We start from the raw sequence: 24,718 nt of genomic DNA on the forward strand, positions 1-24,718 counted from the left end.
TCAAGCCATTATAGAAATGCCATTAAATACAAATATATCAGATTCTTCTTACAATAGTTATAAATGATCTCATAGCAATTTCCAAAACTGTCATCGTGAGACAGGATCCAAGGCCATAATAGTCAAACCAAAGTAAACTTTGTGTACCTAATATATAACAAAATAAGCATTGGATGTAATGAAATGCCCTGTTCTGATGAGCTCCCAATAGCTTCCCAAGTTTAGTACAGTACAGTATTGTCAAGGCTTGACTAAACACACCAGGTCTCTGAAATGCATATATTTGATAACAGAAGGACCAGAATTTGGCTCACTACGAAAACAGGGAAACTTGCAGATCAGAGATCAGTCTAAAACGGAGAAAAACTCAGCAGAAAACATAGGTGCAACCAAACAAGTAACTGCTGGAAGGAAATTAAGCATCCCAATGTAAATAAGGCAAACGATAGTTGTTGCAGAGTAAATACCATGCGATGCACCCAACTGCTACCAGATGGCAGCCCAGATCAACTGTGGTCTCAGCCAACCTGTCCTCTCTCTGTGGAGCTGCCTCTATCAACCCTTAAACTCCACAAGAAAAAAGTGATCAGGGCTAGGAATGGGAATTACTGAGGACCCACCACACAAATTAATTTAATTAAATTAAACACTTTATTAGGAACCCCTTTCTAGCTCCCCGATCTTGTTAACAATGTTTCCTCTACAAAGGAAACCAGCTTCTTTGGAAAATTCAAAAGATGGTCGGAGCCTACCTATTGGGGTAGTATAAGATATGAGAACCCGAGGTAAAAAAAAAAAAAAAAAAAAATACAGTAATGCATGCTGAATGCCCAAGCACAAAACAAGTGTGTGGGAAGACCAGGGACATTCAACAGGTAATTAGAGGTTACAATTATTTGGGCCATCAGAAACCCTGAAAATGAATATGATCTGTGAAGACAATGATAAAGAAAGCAGCAAATCAGTGCATATCACAAGATCAGGGACAAAGAACCAGCTCTCATGAACAAAAGACAATAGAAAATTAGTCGATATGTGAAGCTCTAATCCTAACGGCACAAGTACTGTACCATGCTGCATCAAAAGTACACGACAAGAGTATATGATGCATTCTTGCAAAGACAAACAAAACAGCAATGGTGAAAGGACCCCACCGGAAGGCAGAACTCATTCATAGCCACGAGAAGGGTGCCAGTGAAGAGGCTCCTCAACCTGATAGTCAGAAGTAAGAGACATATAGCTGCCTTAAGCCTTGCATTGCTTAAGGGTTACATTGGAATTGTGTATGTGCTCAGAAAAATGTTATTCAAAACAAGGTTATTGTCTTCCAGTGCTGTTAAAAACCATGTCTTGAACATAGGGAAACAAAAGTTGTCACTTCGAGATGGAAGATGGTTATTCAAGACCTCAAATACCGATTTAAAATGCCTTGTATAAGTGGTACAGTAGTTTGAAGCTTCGCAAAGTTCCTAAAAAAACATCTTAGGATGTTATAAGCACCATGAACTGAACTTCATAAGATGGTATGTACATTTCAAGGGTAAAAAGTACCAAACTATGCTTGCTCTTTAATGTGTTTCCTCAGATTTATACTTATAATAATAATAATTACTGTATTTATACAAGTGTGCACACAAGTTATAGATGAACAGTGGAAGATTCATTAGTAAGCCAAGTACAATGTATAAAGTCACTAGTATGTAGAGCATTTTGGGCATAATGAAAAAAAGTTAGGAAATTAATATACAAGCTTAATGTGGTAATACTTAAAATTAAACAAGATTAAAGTTTGTTAACTGTTGATGAGATTTAGAAAATGGCCCAAAAAAATTGTGATATTTGAAAACTGCAGAAGTTTGGAACAATATCAAACATAGTAAGTAATATTAGGGAAAATCTTTACCAGATTCAGAGAATTCAGGGTTGGGGTACATTTGTAATTACACTTTTCTCAACCCTAAGTGTAGTTAAAGGATGAGAGCTATGCTAATGGTAATTACTTGAGTGTAGCTACAGAATGAGAGTTATGTTCATGGTAATTACCTAAGTGTAGCTACAGGGTGAGAACTATGTTCATGGTAATTACCTAACCGTAGTTACAGGATGAGCTCTATGCTCGTGGTGTCCCGTCTTCCCAGTGCTCTGTCGTATAACGTTTTGAAACTAGAGTACTGACTGTTTTGGCCTCCACCACCTCACTTAGCTTGTTCCAATCGTTTACCACTCTGTTTGCAAAGGAAAACTCTCTAATATTTTTGGGGGACCTTTGTTTCCTTAGCTTGAATCTGTGTTCTCTTATTTGTGATGTTGCTGGTTTCAGGAATTCCTCTTTGTCAATTTAGTCGATTCCTGCTAGAATTTTGTAAGTGGTGATCATATCACCTCTCTTCTATCTTCTAGTTTTGGCATGTTTAACGTCTCTAGTCTCTCCTCATAACTCTTGTTTCTCGGTTCCGTAAGCCATTTTGTAGCATGCCTTTGCACCATTTCCAGTTCCTTCATGTGCTTCTCAAGATTTGGACTCCATACAATGGCTGCATATTCCAATTTTGGTCTCACAAGTCATGAACAGTTTCTTTAGCATTTCATCATCCATATACGTAATTAAAGGCAAGTCTGAAGTTGGAAAACGAAGCATACACTCCTCTCACAATGTTCTTTGCGTTCCTCCGGTAGCAGCTTACTATCCAAAACCACCCTTTGGGTCTCGTCCTTTATTAGAGTTCTGTAATTCCTTTCAACATAATTTGTAAGTTGTGTGTGGTCTATTTTCTCCAATTCCACATTCCATAATAGGACATTTATTCACGTTGAATTTCATTTGCCACTTGACGATCCAAGTACTTATTTTTATCTAGATTGATTTGAAGGGCATAACAATCGTCAGCATCCCCTATCTTCTCAGTATCTGAGCATCATCCACAAAAATTTTCATATAATTCTGTATTCCTTCTGGTAGATCGTTTATGTAGATGATGAACATTACTGGTGCAAGAACTGAACCCTGTGATACCCCGCAAGTAACACTCCTCCAGTCAGATACATTGTCTCTGATTAATACACTTATACAGTATGTCTGTCAGTTAGAAAATTCTTCATCCATGTCAGAAGTCTCCCCGTCACTCCTCCAGCATGTTCAAGTTTCCAGAACAGCCTCTTGTGTGGGACTGTCAAAAGCCTTTTTTAAATCCAGATAGACAAAGCAACCCAACCTCTTTCCTGTATTATCTCTGTGACTATCATAAAAACTAATTAGATTTGTTTTACAGGATCTTCCTGTTTGAAATCCATACTGTCTGTCAGTTATTATGTCATTACTCTCTAGGTGTTCAACCCATATGGCTTTAACTATTGTTTCTAGTGTTTTGACTACTACGCTTGTTAATGATACGGGTCTATAATTTAGAGGTTCATCTCGCCTACCATTTTTATAGATTGGTACCATGTTTGCCTTTTTTTTCCATATATTTGCTAAAATTCCTGTGCACAAGGATTTCTGGAATATTAATTGGAGTGGAATGCTCAGCTCAGTTGCACATTCTCGTAGCACCCAAGGTGAAACTCCATTAAGTCTAACTGCTTTATTTCTTCCTAGTCCTTTGAATAATTTTTCCACTTCCTCTTGAGATACCTCTATGAATTCAATGGCGTGCTCTGGAATTGGTATTGGATCCGTTTCTATGAAATCCTTATTTTGTACAAACACACTTTGGAACTGTTCATTTAGCATTTCACACATTTTTTTTTCATTCTCAGTAGTCCTGTTCCCCATTCACAATCTCTAGATTTCATCCTTTACATGCAGCTTGCTTTTAATGATTTTATAGAAAAGGCCTGGATCTGTTTTACATTTGTTCGCTATACGCTGTTGTGTAATTGTTTCTTGCTTGCTTGTAGTGCTGGTATGTTTGTGGGTTAGGCCTCTTCCTATATTGAACCCATTTTCTTGTCTTTTCCTCTCTGGCCCTCTTACAATTTCTGTTGAACCAATCCTGTTTTCTGGTCCTGCATCTCTGTTATGGTGAATGTTTGTGTGCCTTCATCGTATATTTTGCAAAAATTGGCCTACATTTACTTCCTTGCCTAGCAACGAGTCTGTCTAATTAAACTCATTAAAGAATTTTCTAAGTTCCCTATAGTGTCCTCTCTCAAAATCGAGCTTATTAACTGTTTCAATATCCTCCATTCTTTTCCAATAATATCCGATTATCAGAATATCGGAAAGGTTTATTAACCTTTCCAATATTTAATGGAAATTAAATATCGCAAAGCACATTTAATTTCCAAGAGGATGTGATTACTCTTTCCCAAGAGAGGAAGGTACTGGATGTCAAATATCTCTTCTTTCCTGGTAAATATTAGATCCAGTACTGACAGAACATCCCCTTCCCTTATTCTTGTGGCCTGCTTGACGTATTGATACATGAATGTCTCCAGAATGAGGTTTACAAAAATGCCTGGTCAAATGTCCTTCATTCTTGCTTCGTAGGCCTCCCAGTGTATTGCTTTCAAGTGTTAACCACCTAGTCTATTGCTTTCAAGTTGAAGTCCCCCAGTACCAACAATCGTGACTTATCTCTATCTGCCCTTACTAGTCTCTCTCTCATTAAACTTATGAGACCTTCTTGTTTGTCATCGAATTCCTCCTCTGTCCGTAACTGTAGGTAGTAACTGAGTGATTGTAACCTATCCACCACTGCCCACTGGATGGGGGGCAGTGTGCAGGACAAACATAAATTTTGACACTAGCTCTCCACATATGTCAGTTGCTTAATTTAGAACCTGTACTTGAGGTTGATCTCGAACCCATTGTTGATGTGACGACTTGTATTGAATTTTGTAACTAGCGCATCAAGATTGTAACTTGCTTAGCTAAATGAATTGTGGGGTTCAGTCCCTGAGCCCATTATGTGCCTCTGTAACCCTTTTCACTACCGCCCACAAGATGGGTATGGGGTGCATAATAAGTGAACTAAACTAACTAACCGTCCGTGTTGCTGGTGGGCATTTACAATTATCAGTTTATCATACAGATTCCAGACCTGCAATGTAAATATGTCAACTTCTCAAGAGTTTTCAATTATTAACTATTTCCTTCAGGTGTTCTTTTACCAGCACAGCCATTCTTCCCCCCTCCTAATTTTCCTGTCACGTCTCCAAACTGAGTAGCTGCTTGGGAATACGACCTCATTTAAAATATTTTCTTAAAGTTTCGTCTCTGTTAGTGCAAAAATATATGGGACCTTAAATTGATTTACAGTAATTCACTTGGCTCCAGAATTTTTTATCTCACTCCTTCTATGTTGGAATATACAATTTTCAGGAACATGTTCCCTTTCCATTTGTCCTTTACTTCCCCCTTCCTCTAATAATTTTGTTGCTTTGTTTTTGTGTACCATTTCACTAGCTTTCCTGTCCCTAACACTTTGTAGAACAACAATTTCTTTCTTTTTATTTTATTTATTTATTTATATATACAGTACAAGTGTTTTTACATTCTTTAACAGCCACTGGCACGCATAGCATTTCAGGCAAGTACTTAATCCTACTTTTCCCCGAACACGGCCCGCCAAATCATTTAACAACCAGGTACCCATTCACTATTGGGTGAACAGAGGCTACAGCTAAGGATTGTCGCCAAGTAAATCCTCCCCGGCCAGGATACGGACCCAGGCCAAAGCACTCGCAAAACGCCAAGCGAGTGTCTTACAACTTCGCCACAGGGACTGGTAAGAGCTCCTTCATTTCTATTCCCATTTAGATGTTTCACTTTATCGAGGTTCATTTTCAGCTTTTCTCTGTCTTCCTTTGAGAGGTCATGTCTTATTGACCAAAGTTTGCCATCCTCATCTCACTGCAATTTCCTGACACTTCTAAGCACTTGCGTCATGTGTTTCACTCCATTAAATGTCACCCTTAAGGGGCGGTTCTTGTCTTTCTTATATTTTCCAATCCTATAAACACCGACATTTTCGTTTGAATTTAGACCTTCTCCTAAACCTATTATTTTGTCTATGATTTTCATCTCTTCTGCTGCTCTGTCCACCCTAGATATTTCCTTTTCTAAATACCCAAAAATTATTATGGACTTACTTTTACCTGCAATGTTTTGTACTAATCTGCTGGTGTTAACCAGTTCTTTCCTAATTGTATGCCTAATTTCTGCTTGTTGGTCATTTTGGGTTTTGACTTCCAAACACAATTTCTTGATCCTCTCTCTCTTTTACAACTTCCTCATACATGTCTTTTATTTCCTTTTTGTACTTTGCTAGTTCTTTATTAACCTCCTCTATGGGAGTTGTCAATGAAGTTTCTTTTTGCATATCTTGCCTAACTCTATTTTAGCCCTCAGAGTTCCTTGGAGTTGTTCAACATATGAATATTTTCATGTTAATTTTGTCAAATTCACCACTCTTCATTTTCCATGCCTCATTGTCTTTCACTAGTTCCTTTATGTGTGCCTCCTGTATCCTTACGTTATTAGTCAAGCTGGTCATTTCCTTACCTTGCTGGAAGTAAGTAAGTAAGTAATTATCAAAAGAAGGCACCAAACCGGGAAGGCTATGTAGCACCATCAAATACGCAAAATAATCAGAGGGTGCTAAATATCACCAAGGATGCCAATACGAGAACAAAAACGCATAAGGCGAACGATATCAAAAGTATCCGAGTCACCACGAATTCTATCGAGGGACAGGTGACCGCGAGGGGCGGTCGGAAAGCAAGACACACGCTCGTCCTGGAAGTCAGGACATTCAAGAAGGACATGCACGACCGTAAGAGGGACAATGCAACTAGGACAATAAGGAGCAGGGCGGCGCTCCATCAAGTGACCATGGGTTAAGCGAGTATGGCCAATACGCAACCTCGCCAGAGCTGTTTCCCACCGCCGGTTACGGTGGAAGGAGGACGGCCACGAGGAAACACAACATTTAAGAGTACGTAGCTTGTTACCAGTAACAGACAACCAAGAAGCCTGCCAACGGGTAAGGACTGAGGAATGGATAACCGGGTAAAAGTCGGAATACGGAATGCCTTTACGAGAGATGGGACAAGAGCGGACAGCTTCCTTGGCGGCAGCATCTGCACGCTCATTTAAAGACACACCAATATGGCTGGGAACCCAACAAAACTCAACCGACTTAAATTTACTGTGAACGAGAAACAGCCAATGCTGGATCTCAACAACTACTGGATGAACCGGATTAAAGGACCCGAGAGCCATGAGGGCACTACAAGAGTCAACAACAACCACAAAGGAAGACTGACAACGTGAAAGCAGGAGACGAAGAGCATAGAGAATAGCATAAAGTTCCGCTGTAAAGATGCTAGTCTCCGGAGGCAAGCGACACAAATAAGTGCGATCAGGAAAAACAACAGAGTAGCCAACACCGTCCGCTGACTTAGACCCATCGGTGAAGACAGAAACGGAGCGGGAGTGAGAAGAAAAGTGCTCGAGGAAAAGGCGCTTTAGAACCGTAGGAGGGGTAAAAGCTTTAGTGATACGGGTCAAGGATGTACAAAACCGCGGAAGAGGGACCCTCCACGGGGGCAAAGAAGGAACAACACGAGGAGAAACATCAGAAATACGAACGGAAAGAGAATCCTGTAGGCGAGATAACCGGACAGAAAGAGGGAGGTGGTGAAGAGGAACAGGAACCGCAGGAGGGGTAAAAGTTAAAGCACGACAGAGGCGAGAGGAAGGATGTTGCAAGGACCGCGCAAGATAGCGAAGACAGTAGCGATCACGGCGGTCCTGGAGAGACAGGAAGCCAGTGTCAACATACAAGCTAAGGATGGGAGTCGAACGAAAGGCACCAGAACTGAGGCGCAACCCAGTATGGTGCAAAGCATCAAGACGGGGAAGAGTAGAAGGAGAAGCAGACGAGTAAGCAGGGCAACCATAATCGAGCTTAGACAGGACGAGAGAGGAATGTAAAGCAAGGAGAGTGCGCCTATCTGCCCCCCAAGAAGTATGGGACAAGACCCGAAGGAGGGTAAGGGCCTTAGAGCACTCAACACGGAGGTAAGAGATATGGGGAGACCAAGACAAACGAGTGTCAAGGAATAACCCCAAAAGCTTCGCGGAATCTTTGTATTCAAGGGGATGACCATAAAGTGACAAAGAGGGACGAAGAACAACCCGTTTCCGCGTAAAAGTCATGGCACAAGTCTTAGAAGTAGAGAACTTGAAGCCATGACCTGTGGCCCAAGACGACACGGCATCAATTGCAAGTTGAAGCCGGCGTTGAAGGAGAGGCGAATCATCACCCTGACAACAAAGGGTAAGATCATCGACATAAAGAGCGGAGAAGACACCAGAAGGAAGAGAGGAAAGAAGACCATTGAGGGCAACCAGAAAAAGAGTAGTGCTCAGAACACTACCCTGGGGCACACCTTCGTATTGCTGAAAAGAGGGAGAGAGAGCGGTACCAAGGCGCACCCGAAAGGAACGACGAAAGAGGAAGCTGCGGAGAAAGAGAGGGAGATGACCACGAAGGCCAAAAGAATGAAGTTGAGATAGGATATGATAACGCCAAGTGGTGTCGTAAGCCTTTTCTAGGTCAAAAAGGACGGCAACAACGGAGGTCTTCGCAGCAAAAGCAGTACGAATATAGACCTCCAAGTTCACCAGGACATCTGTCGTGCTGCGGCACTTGCGGAAACCAAATTGAGAAGGGGAGAGGAGGTGATGGTGTTCCAGGAACCACATCAGACGAACGTTAACCATACGTTCAAAGAGTTTGCAGACACAACTTGTGAGAGCAATAGGGCGAAAGTCCTTAGGGGAAGTACCCAGAGACCCCGGTTTGCGAACAGGGAGGACAACGGCATCGAGCCAGTCCTCAGGGACTGACGACGACTCCCAGATCCGATTATACAGACTCAGTAAATACTGAGACGTGCTCGGAGGGAGATGGCGAAGCATCTCATAATGAATACCATCGGAGCCCGCCGCCGTAGAACCGCAGAGGGCCAGGGCAGAACGAAGTTCAGAGAGAGAGAAGGGATCATTATAGGGAAGCTGAAGATGAGTGCAGAAATCTAAAGGACGAGACTCAAGGACAGGTTTACGAAGAAGGAAAGATTGGGGAAGATGAAGACCAGAGCTAACAGAAGAAAAGTGGGAACCCAGTTCGGAAGCGACCTGCAACGGGTCCGCCACAAGAGTATCATGGAGGTGAAGGACCGGTGAAACATCGGGAACGAACTTACCCGCTATCTTGCTGATACGCTTCCAGATCTGGGCCAGAGGGGTTTCGGACGTAATTGTTGAGACATAAGATGCCCAACATTCACGTTTAGCCGTACGGATGGCCCTACAGGCCACCGCACTCGCTTTCCGAAAGAAAAGAAAAGAATCGGTCGTCTGCCTACGGCGGTGCCTCTTCCAGGCTGCACGCTTACAGCGGACAGCCCGAGCACAGTCCGCATTCCACCAGGGAACGCACTTCCGTGGACCCCGAGAGGAAGAGCGAGGAATAGAGCGGAGGGCAGCGTTGAAGACAGTGTCATGAAAAAGGAGGAGAGCGCGAGAGAGAGGCAGAAGGGAGAGGTCAGAGAGAGCAGCACTGAGGGTAAATAGGGTCCAGTCTGCCTTAGCAAACTGCCACCTAGGGAAAGAGAGGGAAGGGCGAAAAGAGAAAAAGGAAACAAGGATGGGGAAATGATCACTTCCATGGAGGTCATCAAGAACCTGCCACGTGAAATCTAAGTAAAGAGAAGAAGAGCAGAGAGAAAGATCAAGACAAGAAAGGGTGCGAGTCCGAGAGTCCAAATGAGTGGGCTCACCAGAATTCAGAAGAGACAGGGAAGAAGAGAGGAGAAACGGCTCAAAAAGGCGACCCCGGGTATTCGTCAGAACGTCACCCCAAAGAGAATGACGACAATTGAAGTCACCCAGCAGGAGCACAGGCTCCGGCAAGGAGTCTAGGAGGTGTTTCAAATCAGGAAGAGAGAGCGGGACACTCGGGGGGAGATAAATGGAACAAACTGTGTACCATTTCCCCACAAAGATACGAGCAGCAGAACAATGGAGAGGCGAAGGAAAAAGTAAAGGAACAAAGGGAACATCAGCCCGAATCAAGAGAGCAGAAGAATTAGAAGCCCCAGCAATGGCTGGGGGGGGGGGGAGAGAAAGGAATAGCCACGAAAACGACCAGGACGAGCACCAAGCATTGGCTACTGGAGACAGACACAAAGGGGCGAAAACCGCGAAATCAGAAGTTGGAGTTCGAGGAAATTGGCGTAATAACCTCGAACGTTCCATTGAAGAATGGACAACGACGAGAAGAGAAAGGACAAAAACGGAGAACAAGGAAGAAACAAAGGCGAAAGAGCAACAGAGCACGTTAAAGAATATCAGGGTCGGGATCAGGGTCAGCAAAGTCAGGGTTAGGGGGCATGGGTAAACTGAGCAAAGACGGAGGGAAGGAAACGGGAGAACAGATCAGAGGTGGGCGGGCAGGGTCCGGAGGAGGAGGAAGAGGAGGAGACAACGGAGAGGAGCAGTCAAGGACAGCAGCAGGAAGAGGGGGAGTAGAAAGAGGGGAACGCACCCCAGGAAGAGCAGCAACCGAAAGGGAAGCAGGGGCCAAAGAAACCTCCATAGCAGGAACAGGGGGCGCAAGCACTGAAACGGGAGGGAAAGGAGCAACAGAGCCAGAAGGAGGAGCTGAGGAAGAAAGCGAAGCCTTCTTACCCGCCGGGGAAGAGGAAGGAGAGGAGCCAGGCTTACGCTTCTGACTTAAAGAGACCCGTGTCCCAGCAACTACGTACCGGGCAACGGATTCCAGTGTCTCAACAGGAGAAGCCGAACGAGAGCACACACGACGGCCGTTAGGAGAGCGATGGACATCCGCCCGCACCAACAGGCGGTGGGGAGAGCCGATAGATGGAGGAAGAGGATGGGAAGGAGGATCGGAGGGGGACGAGGAAGAAGACACAGAAGACACGACAGACCGGGTAGAAGGAAGGGGAACCCCAGACAGAGGACCAGGAGGAGGATCCTTCGGGAGAGAACCCAAAGGAACAGAGGAGGGGGCAGTGGGCGCATCAGGGTCCAAGGCCCGGAAACGGTTGTGAGTCTGAGGAAGGCGGGAAGGACGAGGAGAGGAAGAGCGCAACACGCGAGCATAAGAGATATTAGCATAAGGCAGGAGCCGGCGAACCTGGCGCCTCGCCTCAGGAAAAGATAAACGCTCCCGGTGCTTCATGTTGAGGACGGCTGCCTCAAGCTTGTAATGGACACACGCACGGGAGAAGGTAGGATGGGCCTCACCACAGTTGAGGCAACGAGCTTGGGGAGAAGTGCACTCCGACTTAGAGTGACCTTCGCCACCACACAAAGGACAGAGAGAGACAGTCCCGGAGCAGCGGAGGGCACCATGCCCACACCTCCAGCACTTGTTGCAGAGCCGAGGAGAAGGAATGTACTCCTGGACAGAGCACCTGGCACCAGCAAGAATGACAGAGGGTGGAAGGGTCCTACCATCAAAGGTAATCTTCACAACCCGGAGGGGTTGACGGCGACTACCACGAGGGGGACGAGTAAACGTGTCCACCTGGAGAATAGAATGGCCCTGGGCAGCGAGGATATGTCGAATATCGTCGTGGCAGTCGCGCAGGTCCCGAACACCGGTCGCAACATGGGGCGGGAGCAAAATAGTGCCAACACTGGCATTCAACTGAGCGTTCTTCGAGACCCGAACGGGGGTCTCGCCAAGGCAGGATAAGGCAGCCAAGCGGGAAGCAGCATCCTGAGAAGGAGCAGCAACGACACGTGTACCGAGACGAGTGGGGTTGAAAGTAATGGAGGCATCCACGGAATGAATGAGATGTCGATGGAGAGAGAAATCGTCAGGAGGCGCAGAATCAAGAGGGAGGAGATCAAAATATTTGGCCCACGAAGCGGGACCAAACAAGGCCTGATAGGTAGCAGAACTGGAAGGAATCGAGCGAGGGCGGCCGTGACGAGGACGGCGGTGAGAACCCCCAGAGAGAGAGGGGTTAAAAGGCGCAGTAGTTACAACTAGAGAAGGAGCCGCGCCAGGGGACGAGGTAGTCACCACTGGGGGCTTGGGGTTCGACCCAACCACAGAGGAGGGAGGGGAGCCAGGGGAAGGAGTCAGAGAGGCCAAAGGAGGAGCAAGGTCGGGGCCCAATGCAGCGGAGGCTACAGAGCCCGGTCTTCCAATATGGACCGACTCGGGGGCTTGGTCGCCCACCCCACGAGCCTGAGAAGGCAAACCAGAAGCAGCCGAAACAGGGGTTATCATCTTGACGAAAAGAAGAATTCATTCACGAATGTGCCCCCACACCCACCATGGAGCCACAATTAGAGGCAGGACACCCAACAAGAAGCTATCGCCGATCTTGTCGGGGCCTCCTAGGGGTGCGTCGTGAGTATACGCCCCACAAACGCCACCTTAAGAAACCGACAGTCCGTCGAGATCGGGTTCAGTGACAAAAGGGGGATTGACAAGAAAAGGTTCCCCTCGCTCTCGACGTCGGGTACTACAGTTCTACGGGTGCAAGAGTATGCCTCCTCAAGCACCCGGGCGTCAAAATAGAAGAAGTCCAAGGGAAGAACCAGAACGAGCAAAAGGTCGGCAGGAAACGGCAAGCAGATAGGAGAAGAGGGGGGAGAAAAACGAAACAGAAGGAAAAGGAAAAGATGCCCAGCAGAATTGGAGAGGACGGCAGCAGGAGCACAAGGCTAGAAAAGGACAGAGGACTGTCCCAAGGAGCATCACACTCCGGCAGCCGCCCACTAAGCCCCCACAAGGGGACAACGAGCTGAGCGGGGAGGGGGTACCTTGCTGGAAAATACTTCCTTTTAAATAGCAAAGTTCACTCATGAGACCTCCATTTTCTTCTTCTAGTTTAATTACCTTTAATAATAATAATAATAATAATAATCTTCATAATTCTTTAGCAGGTCCTCAATAATCACTAATTTGCCAAAAAAAACACCTTTCACTATATCTTGTGCTGAGAATCCTTCAAAACATTCATCTTCTCTTCTTATTGATGGTAGGTGCAGAAACATTCATCTATTGGTGTATTGTCCTCCCCTGTGGTGGTGGCCATCTTTGTTGTTGACATAATTCTGTTTTGGAATATAACTTTTCCAACCCAGATTTTTCATTCTCTCACACTTATTTCTTGTCTTTTAGTTACGTTTCAAATTCCCTATACCTTCGTGTATTCTGGGACACCACTTACAGCCCTGACTCTGTTCCCACTACTTAGGCTCTCTTCTTGCTCTGCTATTTAACAAATCTCTAGTCTCATACTTTTCCTGATATCCTTAAAAATAGCAAGAGTAATGCCAGTTTATAAAGGAGGCGACAAACAATTACAGACCAATATCTATCAAATCTACCAATACTTTCAAAAATATTTGAAAAAATTATTTACAAACAGCTCTATTCCTACTTTGTAAAACTTAACTTATTAAGTCTCTGCCAGTTTGGCTTCCGTTCCCAAAAGAGTACCAATGATGCCATTATTAGTCTGCTTAATGTAATCTACACAGCCTTTGACAAAAATGAGTTCCCAATTGGCTTCTTCATTGACCTGAGAAAGGCCTTTGATACTGTAAACCATAACTACCTCTTACTTAAACTTCACCATTATGGTATCCGAGGACTTGTTCTGGGCTATATTCGTTCCTATCTCGGTAACATACACCAATATGTAGCCATCAATAACATAACCTCCTTCCACTCTACCATTAACAGTAGGAGTACCTCAGGGCAGCATCTTAGGACCTCTCCCATTTCTTATATACATATATGATTTGCCAAATGTTTCTAACATTCTTAAACCAATACTATTTGCTGACGATACTGCCTTCATCTATTCTGACCCCCCCCCACACACACACTAAATAATATTGTCAATAATGAATTTAAAAAAAGGTGGACCTATATATATATATATATATATATATATATATATATATATATATATATATATATATATATATATATATATGTCGTACCTAGTAGCCAGAACGCACTTCTCGGCCTACTATGCAAGGCCCGATTTGCCTAATTAGCCAAGTTTTCCTGAATTAATTGTTTTTCGACTACCTAACCTACCTAACCTAACCTAACCTAACTTTTTCGGCTACCTAACCTAACCTAACCTATAAAGATAGGTTAGGTTAGGTTAGGTTAGGTAGGGTTGGTTAGGTTCGGTCATATATCTACGTTAATTTTAACTCCAATAAAAAAAAATTGACCTCATACATAATGAAATGGGTAGCGTTGTCATTTCTTAAGAAAAAAATTAAAAAAATATAATAATTCAGGAAAACATGGTTTATTAGGCAAATCGAGCCTTGCACAGTAGGCTGAGAAGTGCGTTCTGGCTACTAGGTACGACATATATATATATATATATAATTATTATATATATGTCGTACCTAGTAGCCAGAACGCACTTTTCGGCCTACTAAGCAAGGCCCGATTTGCCTAATAGGCCGAGTGATTTTATTTATTTTCCATAAATAGTTTCCAATTGGTTTATTTGAAATATTATTATTATATTATGTTAAGAACATAAATTATTTACTTAGTTATGTTAGTTAAGGTTAGGTTAGGTAGGGTTGGTTTGGTTCGGTCATATATCTACGTTAGTTTTAACTAAAATTTAATAAAAAATAGCTCATACATAATGAAATGCTTTATCCTTTCATAAGAAAAAGATGAGGAAAAATATTGAAATTCTGGAAAACTTGGCTTATTAGGCAAATCGGGCCTTGCATAGTAGGCCAAGTACTGCATTCTGGCTACTAGGTACATTTTTTATTATATTATATATATATATATATATATATATATATATATATATATATATATATATATATATATATATATATATATATATATATGCAATTGACGATCACAAAACACTGATCATTTTATGCGGAAAATCCACAGAGAAATATGAAATGAGGTGAACGTTTCGGCTTTGTTAAAGCCTTTGTCAACACCAGTCAGTCTGGTGTTGACAAAGGCTTTAACAAAGCCGAAACGTTCACCTCATTTCATATTTCTCTGTGGATTTTCCGCATATATATATATATATATATATATATATATATATATATATATATATATATATATATATATATATATATATATATATATATATATATGTCGTACCTAGTAGCCAGAACGCACTTCTCAGCCTACTATGCAAGGCCCGATTTGCCTAATAAGCCAAGTTTTCATGAATTAATTGTTTTTTCGACTACCTAACCTAACCTAACTTTTTCGGCTACCTAACCTAACCTATAAAAATAGGTTAGGTTAGGTTAGGTAGGGTTGGTTAGGTTCTGTCATATATCTACGTTAATTTTAACTCCAATACAAAAAAATTGACCTCATACATAATGAAATGGGTAGCTTTATCATTTCATAAGTAAAAAATTAGAGAAAATATATTAATTCAGGAAAACTTGGCTTATTAGGCAAATCGGGCCTTGCATAGTAGGCTGAGAAGTGCGTTCTGGCTACTAGGTACGACATTATGTATGTATATATATATATATATATATATATATATATATATATATATATATATATATATATATATATATATATATATATATATATATATATATATATATTTTTTTTTTTTTTTTTTTTTTTTTTTTTTTTTTTTTTTTTTTTTTTTTTTTTTTTTTTTTTTAAACCTAGAAGGGGTACCACCTCTGGTGCAAATGTAGGGACCCATAGCCTCAGAGAAGAAAATAAAGAGTACTCAGAGAAGACCTTTTGGATCCTCACTGAACACTTTGATATTTTCTTCTCCTACCACCCCTATTCTTTTGTTAAGTGTGTATATTTATCTAACTTTATTTGAAAATGTCATTACACAAAAAAAGTTACAATATTGATTACATACAGGGTACAAGGCTGCTTGTCATAAGTTGAATAGCTCCTCCAGCTCCTCAGATGGCGGGCACGAACCATGGATGCAGTGAGCATTTCCTCTCTGGATTGCCACACTAAGGCGCTGAAAAAGAAAACTGGCAGCTCTGGGGTCTCTAGTTGTTTCGATTAGCTTAGACCCCAACTCCTTTAAAAAGCTAGCAGCACTTTTACCCCAGGCACCAAGCGTCTCTGAGGCAATGGGGACAAAATTGTAGTGGTGCTCAAGGTCTCTGTATTTACGTGACTTGGCCGCTTCCCGGTGATTGGCAGCTCCTCCTGCTTGTGTAGCACTATATATATTTATAATGGGCCTACGGGCAGGTGCAAGCAACAGCATGTTAAACCAAGTTTTCACATGTCGACCAGGCCGGGCTCAGGGAGTAGGAAAGCTCCCGAGACCCTCTCCAGGAAAGCCTCGCCTAACACAGTAATAAACAACCCTGTTACTCAATACTTAATCACTCCAGTAATTTCTAGGGACACAATGGAGCTGTACTCAGATGCTCGGGTTTTAGGCGTGGCATTTAAAATAATACAACCATACAATGCCCGTCTCTACAGGACAGAAAGGTTGGGCACGTTTCCTTTCACCTGATGCAACACTTTCAACTAAGAGAAAAATAGGTACAGCGCCTGTAAGTTAGGCAATTGTTGCGGGTTGTATCGTGGGGAAGAATAACTGGCCTATTCGGGAATCTCGATAAGCCTAAGTACCGGTTTCCTATCCCCGACAACGGGAATTATTTCAACGCAAAATATCAGGTAAGGATGTAAGATAATCTTGTAAACGCCTGCTATAGTTAAGGTCTTGTCTTAAGACCTTATAAATATAATATCGTATGGTCACATATCACTTTCCGGTTCTGTAGCATTGTGGCTTGCGCACTCGGCTCACAACCAAAAGGATTCACTTCCCGGTAATGAGACGTTTGGTTAAGTTTCCTTTCACCCGATACCTCTGTTCACCTACCAATAAATAAGTAAGTGGAAGTTAGGCAACTATTGTGGGTTGCATTCTAGGAAACGCCAGTCACTGGCCCAGGGTCCGTGGTGTAGTGGTAAGACACTCGCATGGCGTTCCGCGAGCGCTATGTCATGGGTTCGTATCCTGGCCGGGGAGGATTTACTGGGCGCAATTCCTTAACTGTAGCCTCTGTTTAACGCAACAGTAAAATGTGTACTTGGATGAAAAAACGATTCTTCGTGGTGGGGATCGTATTCCAGGGACCTGCCCGAAACGCTACGCGTACTAGTGGCTGTACAAGAATGTAACAACTCTTGTATATATCTCAAAAAAAAAAAGGAGACCTGACAATGGAAAACCATACTCTTGTTCATTAATGCTGTTGGGAATATTATAATTACGAAAATGTTCTCCTCAGTATAATAAAGAACTTAACATTTCACAATTTTCATTAGAACACAATTACCACAATATCTAACTAACGAGTATAATTTAATTTCGTCCTTGTGTTTGTGATAAAAGTGATAACCTTTTTTTAAGTCAGTTCAGGATGAGAGATTACAACATTTTATTAAACTGAGCGCGACAGTTAATCAGGGAGATACTAATATATCCTCCCAGCCTAATGGCAGCAGGAGAATATATTAGAAATATAGCAATATGTTATAATAGGAATATAATACCATATTAGGTTATATTAGGAATATAGTATTAGGCTATTTTAGGCCCCTGCTATTTGCAGCGAACAGCTGCCAAGTATTCCTTCTTGTTGACATTTTAATTCTTGTTATGGAAATTTATATATCACTCTGAGTTGTATAATGCAGCTTTACTTTGTAAACTTGGATGATTAACGTTAGTATTATATACAATACAACCCGTCCTCCTGATTAGATAGTATTTATAATAATAATTCGTTGTGTCGGGCGACAGGAAACAAGAGTGAATTGTAGTATTCATAGACATTAGGCTAAATGTTAGGCTATCCATACACGTCATGCTAAAGCATTCATGAGTTAGCCAAAGAATCGGCCTTCAAAGAACATTATTATAATCTTGGATTGCCGCCAAACAGTCTGAGAACACTAATACACCAAAAATTTAAACAAAATCTTGTAGATCCGAGGCAAAGTGAAATCTACACTAGTAATTCCATCAACCTACTATCATGCAAGAAGAACTACACATCTATGGATCATCCAATAAAATCAGCAGACTCCTAGATGTTATTATTGTTCGATTTAGACTCGGCCATAAGTATCTCGAGGAATCTGCATTACCTGCCGAGGACCTGATCAAATGTAAACTGTATCAGCAGAATTATTCGCACCCCCCCCCCCCCGTCACCAGCTTCTTTTCCATTAGCTTGCAATATATGCACATAATGGAGAAGGGTCTGTAATTTGGTGCATCCTGTCTGTCTTCATCGTTGTAAACTATTTCTCTTCCAACTTTCTGGTAGCTCACCTATTTTCAAGATCTTGTTCTAAACCATAGAAACTGACCAGCAGAGTGTTTCAGCTGCCTATCTACTGCAAAGTCCTTTCTATTTCTATAACTGTGCCTCTCCCTATCCTGGATTTCATAACTTTTTGAAATTAGGTTATCTATTGCTATCTATGTTGCCTTTTGCATAACCTATTGATATTAATGTTACCTACTGCATAACCTATTGCTACTGATGCTACCTATTGCATCAGTAGCACCTACTGCTATTAATGGTGTTTTCCTCTTTATGTGACTGGAATAGCTTGGGTTGGGTCTTTGCTTTAGTTGCGTTATTCAGTTATTGTCTCTGTTTCTATTCTTACTCTGAGGTATTCATTCCTGGCCTACCGATGCCTTATTAAAAATCACGATTTAATACTGCTTTAAGTGCCCATCCTTTGAACTTAAACTTGTTAACTGCTTCCCAATATTTATCGGCGAGGCAGTCCTTTATGTGTGTGGTCGTTCCTCCGAGTTCTGTCCCACTGTACTTCTAATATTTATATAGTTTTAAACTTATACTTTTCCCGTCAGTATGGCAGTTTTCTACATTCTGATCCTTCTCCTAAACCGATTAATTCTACTTCAACCAGATACTCAAATGCTGATACAGAGAGATCACCCATTCCAATGAGGGCTTTCCCTTAAATATGATAGTGAATTTCAGCACAAGACTGGCTGGATCATCGGTATCCCTCAATTTTGAGGGTACTTTGATACGTTGGTTTTGAATAACTTAAAAGTGATGACTGCGTCTTTGGGTCGGCCACAGCCTGGGGTAGCTTATCCTGAAGACCGTTTGGGTAAAAACTACCTAGCTAAACTTTACAATGCGCGAGCTTACAATACCCGAGACATGGCTTTCAGAACAACAACAGTTCATTTGAGAAGAATATTAGTTAAATAACACTTAGATCATTTCAGAATCCGACCAAATGATAACTTTTACTAATAGTCTTAACTTTTGTTTAGTGTAAACTGTAGTCTAAATTCTGGAAAATGGAACCAAACTCAGTAACCTTATCAGGGTACTGTACCCCAACGATATATGTCAATGAAGAACCGAGATGTGCACATGTTTCCCGATATAATGACAAGAATAATGGAAAGGAACAATTAAGTTGCTTTTAAATATGGGAACTAAAACAAACTTTTAAAACACCGCATTTTTCACAGAACTGCGACTAAATATGGACTGTGTCAGGTTCAACAAACCACGTCTCGCCGGTTTCACGGTTTGAGGAAGTAACTCTGCCTAACTAAAATGAATACTACCTACATGCCCAAACTACTAATAGCTTAATAAAACTTTATTAAGACTACTCATAGTCCAGTCGATAGAGTTTAGGTCTCACACGCGTGGGGTTCGAGACCCTCAGGTGAATGAAATACTAATAGTTTGGTAGTTTGAAAAATAGACCACATTTAATAAATGAAAAACTTAATATCACCCTCCAGTAAGATGGCAATAATTAATGCAGGTAATTTACTTATTTCCTAGCATATCTCCGATTTGAGACATGCATTTCAATATTATATTATATATATATATATATATATATATATATATATATATATATATATATATATATATATATATATATATATAATTTTATTAAATATGACCGAAAAAGTAAGATTAATAATTCTAACACGAATTTTCTCAATCTTTCGTACATTTCTTTTCACTGTTGGAGGTAAATCAAAAATCAATTCTCCAAAATTCATTTTTATTTCTAGTCTGACGCGACACGAGCGCGTTTCGTAAAACTTATTACATTTTCAAAGACTTTAGTTTACAAATACACAACTAAAGAGGCACCCTTCTTGAGCCCGGATGGGCTCAAGAAGCCCATCTTGAGCCCGGACTTGTATAAGCAAGTAGATGGGGTCGCCATGGGTTCTCCCCTAGGTGTCCTGTTTGCAAACTTCTACATGGGTACCATCGAGCAAAAAGTCTTAGTCGACATGAACTTGAAACCGGCCATATACTGCAGGTATGTTGACGACATTTTTACACAGGTACCTGATGTCAGACATCTGCAGGAGCTGAAGGAGGCATTTGAGCAGAGTTCCGTGCTGCGTTTCACTTACGAGATGGAAAAGGATGGGAAGCTGCCCTTTCTAGATGTAACAGTCATGGAAAAGAGCGGAGGTTTCCACACTGCAGTCTACACTAAGGAAACGAATATAGGAATGTGCCTAAATGCCAACAGCGACTGCCCAGACAGGTACAAGAGGAGTGTTGTTAACGCATATGTCGACCGTGCTCTCAGCCACAGCTCAGAATGGAAGCAAGTCGACGAAGAACTCTGTAGGGTAAGGCAGGTCCTAGTCAACAACGGCTTCTCCAATGGTTTCGTCGAAGACATCATAAGAAGGAAAGTGAAACGCCATGCAACCTCTGAAGAGACAACTAACACAACACCTATACCCCCTATTAGACTATTTTACAGGAACTTCTTTTCCACAGCTCATAAAACGGAGGAAAGGGTCCTGAAAGATATTGTTAATAGAAACGTTATCCCTACAGACAAAAATCAGAGGATACAACTGACGATTTACTATAAAACCAAAAAAACGGCCAGCCTACTCATGAGAAACTCTCCAGACACAAAACAGAACGCTTTAAAAGAGACTAACGTCGTCTATGCCTTCAAATGCCCTCTTGGGGACTGTAAGCTCCAAAAAAAACAGTATATAGGCAAGACAACAACATCTCTTTCTAGGCGTTTAACGATGCATAAGCAACATGGCTCCATTAAGGAACATATAACCTCTTCCCACAACCAAACCATCACCAGAGAAATCCTAGTAAACAACACAGAAATCATCGATAGATACAGCGATAGCAGGCGGCTTGGCGTTTGCGAGGCACTACACATCAAGAAGTCAACACCAGCAATCAACAGCCAATTAATGCACAACTATATTCTACCCACCTCAAGACTCCGCTCCAATATAGAAGCATCAAGAAATATGGACCAATAGGCTTTCTACAATCACTTTTACTCAATACCCATTGTTTCGTGTTCTGTCTTGTGTTGATGAAATTAATACCCTATTAATACCACCTCTTGTTCTGTCTTGTGTTGATGAAATTAATACCCTATTAATGCCACCTCACCCCATCCACCTCTCTCAAATGTAGATATAAAATCGGAGATGCGTAAGTTCTATTCAGTTGTGTATTTGTAAACTAAAGTCTTTGAAAATGTAATAAGTTTTACGAAACGCGCTCGTGTCGCGTCAGACTAGAAATAAAAATGAATTTTGGAGAATTGATTTTTGATTTACCTCCAACAGTGAAAAGAAATGTACGAAAGATTGAGAAAATTCGTGTTAGAATTATTAATCTTACTTTTTCGGTCATATTTAATAAAATATGTCTACAGGAAAGACTGCTACCAAAATATACTAATATATATATATATATATATATATATATATATATATATATATATATATATATATATATATATATATATATATATATATATATATATATATATATAATTTAAAAAATGTCATTCTTTACTGTAGTCAAGAATGACTACAAAAAAAAGTTTCAGGTCTTCCAAATAGGCTTGAAGAGCTATAAAACAGACGTCTCCAAATTGTACCAAAATAAGTTTAATCATATAAGCAAAAAAACAACTCCAATACTTACCGTTTTAAACAAATCTGCTCACCCCCATTGTAACCTAACCCTAATACTGATCTCGATTCATTAAAATAATTTAGCTAATTTTTACAGCCCTGTTTTTAATAGAGAACTAATCACCGTTGTAAATTTAATTAATTCCATGATCAAAGTGATTTATTCTAAATGGAAATGGGAAGTTCACATTGGGAATGAGAGATTATAAAAAGTTAAGGATAACTCACTGAGCTGCTGATACTCTGTGGAGATGACACCATCCTCTTGACACCTTTCACTCGCGTCCCTGTGCATTCATCAGCGTCCCTGTACATTCATCAATGACTGAATCATGACGTCTCTCACAATACCATTCATTGACTCACTATCCCAACAACAGCGCTGCCTGACCCCACTGTCCCAGCAACAGCGCTGCCTGACCCGCTGTCCCAGCAACAGCGCTGCCTGACCCACTGTCCTAGCAACAGCGCTGCCTGACCCCACTGTCCCAGCTACAGCGCTGCCTGACCCCACTGTCCCAGCTACAGCGCTGCCTGACCCCACTGTCCCAGCAACAGCGCTGCCTGACCCCACTGTCCCAGCAACAGCGCTGCCTGACCCCACTGTCCCAGCAACAGCGCTGCCTGACCCCACTGTCCCAGCAACAGCGCTGCCTGACCCCACTGTCCCAGCAACAGCGCTGCCTGACCCCACTGTCCCAGCAACAGCGCTGCCTGACCCCACTGTCCCAGCAACAGCGCTGCCTGACCCCACTGTCCCAGCAACAGCGCTGCCTGACCCCACTGTCCCAGCAACAGCGCTGCCTGACCCCACTGTCCCAGCAACAGCGCTGCCTGACCCCACTGTCCCAGCAACTGCTAGCGGATGATACTCGATAGACTGACGCCTCTACCCTACCAACTACACTAGCTTCTCCGTTCACAACTAGATAAAAGCACGAATTGTGTTGCACTTCTTATAAGTCCTAGAATTATTATCGGTGGTGTTAACCGGTGGAATGAATGTGAACCATCACAGAAGTTTAATGATGACTGAAAAGAGTTGGTAACGTGTAATATCCTAGCCTAGTCCTTCATGGGAATATATCTAGCCTAAATATTATAGATATAAATTCAATTGTAATTAAATTTAATTTAGTTAGCAACATAAGTTCCTCAGAAAAGATATATTACAGCTCATATTGACGTTTATTCTTTATTTATGAAAAAAGTGGGTGTTTTTTGTAGCATTTTAAGTCCGTACTTAAAATACTAAAACATCAGTACAGTAAATAATTACAATTTAATTTACATTTATAATATTTAGGCTAGATATATTACCAGGAAGGAATAGGCTAGGATATTACACGAATACATTAGTGCTTTACAAACCTAGGAAAATAACTCCTTGGAAGTATACATAGGAAAACAGTGTTACATATTTTATACAATATCCAACACTTGCAGTAGCTTTAATAGACAATAGATTTGCGGCCCAATATTTGTGCTATTGAGAAACAAGATAAACTATTAGAGCGAGAGCAAGACCAGTGAATGATTTTTATTTCCATAATAGCATTGAAAGTTATGAACAAACACAAAACATGGCAAGCATAGTGCTGCATTTGTCACTTGGAAATTGCAAACGCATGATCATTAAAGCATTCGACAATCAAATAAATATTTTCTAGCACCTCGTAATTAAAACATACCAATCCTACTACTATCCTAATCCCCCAGTGGGTAAGCGGTACATTTTATGATCAAAACAAGTTTATTCTACGCTCATTGACCTGTAGGATTTAACTTGGGATAATAAGGTTAAGAATTAGGTGCGTCTCTCATAGTCGATGTCTTCACGTGGGGGTTTAGTGACCTATAGATTGCTTACAAGGCAGTTTTATATGGCTTATCAAGAAGCCCGTTCTCGCGAGCTTTCGCAATGTCAAGAAATTACCGTACTAACGTGCCTTATCCTAACCTACCAAGTGACTCACGAACTGAAATCGGGACATTAGGTCAGTTTCGCGAGCCGCTGCCATTTTCTAGCACGACAGTTTTTGCCTAAGATAAAGTATGCCAAAATACGACGTGCTATTAGAAGAACGAGCTGGATAACACCAACACGCGATGGTGCAGGCTGCCTCCATTGTTTGGGCAGATGATCAACATGGCCAGCCCCCCCATACTCACCACAGCATCAGTATATCACCCCCTCACACTATGCTGCATCGGCATATAAGTCCCCCACACACTATACTGCATCAACATGCCATCTCTTCCCCCTCTTCCTCTCATACACTGTACGCGCGTGCGAGTATTAACAATTTATATTAAGCCAGCCCTCCCCCTACACATTATACTGCATTACCATACCAGCGTCCTTTTCCCTTCCCCCCACACTGCTGCATTAACATACCCCCTCCCCCCCTCCAACATATAATGTGCTGCATTAACATACCACGTAACCCCTAACCCCACATTTTATGTTGCATTAACATATCACGTAACCCCTAACCCCACATTTTATGTTGCATTTACATACCAGACCCTATGATTTTATATATATATATATATATATATATATATAAAATTATATATATATATATATATATATATATATATATATATATATATATATATATATATATATATATATATATATATATATATATAC

General features: G+C 41.6%; 1 protein-coding gene across 1 annotated transcript in view; it reads right to left on the minus strand.

Annotated features, from left to right (window-relative positions):
* LOC123756872 (uncharacterized) overlaps positions 1–24,718 on the minus strand; it is a 48,262-nt gene that overhangs the window by 17,128 nt on the left and 6,416 nt on the right. The window contains exon 2 of the mRNA XM_045740267.2: positions 22,291–22,369. The gene's annotated coding sequence lies outside the window, so the exon portion shown is untranslated. The remainder of the gene's footprint in view (positions 1–22,290; positions 22,370–24,718) is intronic.

This window comes from Procambarus clarkii, chromosome 26, assembly GCF_040958095.1.
Source record: "Procambarus clarkii isolate CNS0578487 chromosome 26, FALCON_Pclarkii_2.0, whole genome shotgun sequence".
Lineage (NCBI taxonomy): Eukaryota > Metazoa > Arthropoda > Malacostraca > Decapoda > Cambaridae > Procambarus > Procambarus clarkii.